The sequence below is a fragment of the Pinus tabuliformis genome, chromosome 3_1 (genome assembly GCF_031772625.1).
Source record: "Pinus tabuliformis cultivar Carrire ecotype Pingquan chromosome 3_1, CPIR1, whole genome shotgun sequence".
NCBI classification, from domain to species: Eukaryota; Viridiplantae; Streptophyta; class Pinopsida; order Pinales; family Pinaceae; genus Pinus; species Pinus tabuliformis.
This window is the reverse complement of record NC_142301.1, coordinates 372,361,054-372,366,539: the sequence shown is the minus strand read 5'-3', so window position 1 is coordinate 372,366,539 and position 5,486 is coordinate 372,361,054. Positions and strand designations below refer to the sequence as shown.

The window sequence follows — 5,486 nt, the reverse complement described above, 5'->3', positions numbered from 1 at the left end:
TTACAATGGAGCCTTTGAGCATTTATATGCTCTTGCTCTGCTTCACATAAAGAGGTTTCAACTTCTCTTTCTACAATCTTTGTTGTGTCTTCTTCATCCATATGCATGTTTGTATAATGAGTTACACTTTTATAGTCTTAATGACCATCATCCAGTTTTGAGTGGGATTCTCCAAGCTTTGATGTCTTCTCGGATTCTTTCTCATCTACTCTCATATTTGCGGCTCACTCAGCAGATTGTGACATATCTTGCTGTTGCATGTCACTCCCCCTTTCACCAAATTCTTCTTCCAAGATATTCCACGCTTCCTCAGAAGATGTAGCTTTTTCTACCTTGCACAAAACCATTTCATTTGTTGCTTGCTAAATGAAACTTAAAGCCATAGCATCAGTAAACATACGAGGTGGTAGAAGATCCATGCTACCCCAATTGAACTCATTTTCTTCTTTGTCTTCTGCTAAACTTCTCAGTTCCTCGGGTGTGACATGAACCTCTCTATATATGACAAGGATCTTTGTCTCTTCTTAATGAATCTTTTTCTTAATATGCTTCAATCATGCTTTGTGACCCATGATTGTGGTCTTTCTTCTATCTTATTGCTTCTTTCCTGATTGCATGAGACTAACTTCCATATCACCTGGTAGTGGAAGTCGCGGCTTACTGTGCTTTTGGCTTTAGCACCCTCACTTGTTTGAGAACGTTGCAATGATGGTGCACAACTGTTGCAACTGCTTTTAAGATTTCTACGACTTGTTTAGAACCCTCAACAAACTCTTGTTTCTTACAGACCAGTGGACACAAACTTCAATTTGTTTTCCAGTTGGTTACAATAGCGGATGTGGTCGAATTTCAGAACACCTTCGCAATATGGTGACTCTACGCACCAATGGCCAATCACAGCTCCGTCAACCAAAAAGCATTGTGTAACCATGCAGACTATAGCTGCATATTTGACTCTTCTTTGACGCGTGAAACCTCACTCTGATACCAATTTGTTGGAAAGGAAGAGAGGAAAAGCACAATTTGATAAACACAAAACAAGATTGAACTCGAACTAACTCACAATTGACTCAGTGAACTTGCACCCTAAATTTGGGCTCCACTTAACTCAACTTATCTCTTTATGCGTCACTTGACTTGGATCTTGTTAAATATTCATGTAGGAGTAATTACTATTTCCAACACTTTTATGAATGCTTTCACCTCTTCCATCACATTTTCTCTGGGAAATGAAATTTTTGAAGCTCGAAGTAACGATAGCATGCTTCTAACTCGTTTAGCCCCAATGAAATTAAAGAAGAACTTCCCATTTTGGTCCTTGAAATTTTCACACACCTATGAATAAACTTTGTAATATAATTATTTAAATCAAATGGATGAAAAATTTGGTAAATTTCATGAAAACTGTTGAATTGAATCTCTTTTTAGAAAAAATATGTTCATATTTAGTGATATAAAAATAAAACTAAATTTAGAAAAACAATAGAGAAAATTCAAAGATACTCCTCAATCTTTAGTGAATAGTATCAATACTTCAATACATTCCAGCTTAAATTCAAAATAAAATAATTTTTTTCACATTATATATATATATATATATATATATATATATATATATATATATATATACCGAGAACTAAATAGCTATCTAGCAAGCCCAACATCTCTCAAATTAAAGACTAACAACAAACAAACAAACAAACAAACAACCAACCAAACAACCAACCAACCAACCAACCAGGTATAATTGAGCTCATTGAGCTAAGATCCCATCTATTCACCCTCAAAACGCTAGAGAAATGAGGGGTTCTCCTTACTTGTCACTTGTCACTAGTGACCAGTAAGTGAGTTGCCCATGGTAAAGTGTAGATAACCAATCTTATTTTTCGATTGCTCGATTGAAAGTGTCTGTCACTTCAGGATGTCTTCAATGCTAGAGTCTTCAGCGTGAGATTTCACGAATGAAGGTATCTTAGAGTTCTTGTATTGCTACTAATCCATAACAGTGCATGGAATGTACATTCATGAAAGAGGTCTCCACATCGACCCTTCAATATAGCACTTAAGTGGATGGCTATTAGTTATTGTGTATGTGCATAGCGAAAAGTCATTATTTCACTAAACATGGACCATATGTCCCCATCACATTAGCATGGTAGAACATAAGTATAAAATGTAACAATTCAATGTGAACACGCAAAAGTAAAATAAGTATTACCTCTTGCAGGGGTTAAATTTGACGCCCGTATGCCCGTATTTCTCTTTTTTACCCGTAAAATACGTTTGAGTTTTAAATTTCCACGTCATGGCAACTTGCCATTAATTTCCAAAAACGTCATATTGACGGGCAGGTTTAAAAATTAAAAGTTTAAATTTTTTTTTTTATATAAATTTACTTTATAACTTTCCCTTATGTCCGTTTGTTTCTCAATCCGCTAAGCACGCTCTTGTACGGCTAGATCAGGATACTATAAGGTGGATCCAGACAGAACGATACTTCAACGCTCAGATTTCTTGAAATTATTAAACACTGTCAGATTTCTTGAAATTGGTAAACTGCGTCATAGATTGAATCTGATAGGTGAGTAAGCCAATCGCTCGTACCGTTAAATAATTTCTCTCTGCGCTCGTACCGTTAAATAAGAGAACAATGGTTGATGATTTCTCTCTGCGCACATTTTCGTCAATCTGCAAGCAAGATAAAACGATTTGAGTCAAATTGAAAAGAAAGAACAGTTAAGGCCCGCTGGGAAATGGGGAATAATGCGATATTTATAAAAATGGATGCAAAATTTACACTCGAAGAAGCAATGTTAAAATAACGGATCGAATGTGAGGGGAGAGGTGAGGACAAAAGAAAAAGGTCGAGAGGAAGGGTAACGAGGCATGCGAGATTTTGAATGAATGCATAACGCAGGTAGGTATTCCACACTTACTACTAGTTCCGCCACAACATGACATTACCTGTATTTGTCCACAGTAATAATACTAATGCTTGTGCAGTGAGGAATCTGTAGTGTAGCGAAGTATAAAGTACTGTTAATATGTTGTCATGCTCATTTAAAGTGCCCATTTAGTCAACTTTCTCATCTTCTTGGACTGGGTCTCACAACTTTGCAATCTTAACTAGCCTAGGTCCAATTCTCAGCGCATTCATGGACAAAAAAAAATTGAGTGGGCCTTAAAGAAAAGTTTAAGGTTTAGTGGAGATGTTAATTATACCTTCTCCCCCCTCTCGATGTATTTGACAGCAACAAGTTCTTTGGTCTGTTTGTCGCGCATCAACCTGGCCACACCAAAGTTACCTGAACCAATATCCTTGACGAGCTCATACCGATCGTTATCGTGCATAATTGGCAGGTCCATGGATGAACCTCCTCTATCCATTTCTCTCTGACCGATTGACTTACTCTGCCAATTTATACCAACCTTAACGTTGGGCTAGATCATATTGTAAACTAGCATTCTCTCATATGGGTCCGCCTCCGCCTGCCTTCCTTCCTTCCACATCCCAATTCTCAGAGTCCCATTCTTTGCTGCATCTGATCCTCCTCCTCCTCTTCCTTCTTTAATCCCCAAGTTTCCAGGCCAGGCGGTGTGTCCCATTCCCAGAGATATGGAGAAGGCAAGGAAGGCCTTGCGTATACGTGGCAAGTGGGTGAGTGATTTGTATAACTAACGAGACAGATGGACACACCCGGATCATTGCTAGAGAAGCTCGCCCTTTGCCCCTTTGCAGCAACCCAACTAAAGACATTACACATTATACAAATACGTTAGGGATAGTATACAAATATGTTAAGGATAGCTTGCTTCATAATTTATTGTTTCACAACTTTAATAATAACATTGCACCCTTAAAAAAACCCAAAGCCTGGAGAGTCGAGACCAAAACGGACCCTTTTCCTTAATGACCGTTTTGGACTTTCTTGCTAGCCAGGGATTGCAATCACAGTCAGTTATGATAGAATGTGTTACAAACTTACAACATCATAACAATGGGGACAGTTATGGCTCATATACGACAACATCAAGACTTGTTCTTGAATCGACAAAAAATGAAAAATTTGAACAATTATGAGTACAATTTGAAATTAGATGAAACTTGTACAAATAAATTTTAAAAGGCATATAATAGGCAGTTTAAAAATAAAAAGGTCATAAAAAAACTCCTTGACGGATAAGGTCACCCGTCAAATTTAACCCCTGACCTCTTGTTAAGGATTGTTCTTAGAATACCCTAAAATATTTGACTAGCTTTAAATTTTCTAAACCGACCATCAAGCAGAAGGCGTGATGCAAATTTATTTCTCTGTAATTAATTTTATGCTCGAATATTATTAATTATTCATGCCCAGTGGGTACCGTGTGACCCTAGAATGATTTCAGCAGTTAGACCATTCTGACAAGCTTGAATATTTTAAGACGTTTAAGGTATTCAATAACCATAATTACTTTCTATTGGAATTTTACGGTATCCCAGGTTATTTGATTGTTAATGTGCCGAGTTTTATAAAATATGATTAAAACTTAGAGGTAATGATTAATATATTAGTTAATAAAGTGTGAATTGTTACATGCTTTATTAAATAGCAATTTTACTCTATCATTTTAAGATATTATTTTTATAATTAAATATTTTGAAAAATTATTATAAAATTTTAGGTTTTTTGAAAGATTATATATATATATATATATATATATTATCTTTTAAAAAAAATTAAAAATAATATCTTAAAATATTATTAAGATAATATATTATTCTATCATTTTAAGATATTATTTTTAATTTTTTTTAAAAGATAATGATGATGATGATGATGGTTAACGTCCGCTGAGACCAAATAATGATCTATCGGACCTAAAAAGACAAATTATTTATTTTGATTTAAGATTTTATTCCTATGCTCAAAAAGCTTGGAGAGAAGCCTCCTGAGTTCACTATAATTTTGGCATTGTAAAAGGCTAGGAAGGTCAGTATTGTAACAAAGGTTGTGAAATTGAGATCTAATGTGGTTGTATGCAGGGCACTCTAAGAGGAAGTGGTTTTCATCCTCGATGCTCCTATTCTCACAAATATGGCAGATCCTTTCCATCCATGGTGTTTTAGGAACTGCCCAGCGGCCAGTTTCACTATGGAGCTCATGAGAATTCGTTCTAATCTTTGCTATATTAATTTTCTTTTTTGAACTAGTTAGAATAGAGAGATACTTTTGATCTTCAAGGGTGGGGTTGATGACCTTCTTATAATAACTTAATTTTCTTTTAGACGCTAAATCTTTCTCACACCACAATTTTTCTTTGAACTTAGAAGTAACAATATCTTTAATGTTATTTATGTTTTGCAAAGCATCATTCTCATTGATCTCCCAATAGTTTAACCAGGCCCTTGTGTCCTTATGCCATCCTCGGTTAAGCCTTAGGTGATTTTGGCTGGAATTTAAAGCTAGCTTAGGAAGTCTATGATTGTCTATGTTATTGAGCTT

General features: G+C 35.6%; 1 pseudogene; it reads right to left on the bottom strand.

Moving 5' to 3' along the window:
* Positions 1-2,523: 2,523 nt before the first annotated feature.
* LOC149187262 (serine/threonine-protein kinase SRK2E pseudogene) lies at positions 2,524-3,546 on the bottom strand (annotated as a pseudogene).
* Between the last annotated feature and the right edge of the window lie 1,940 nt (positions 3,547-5,486).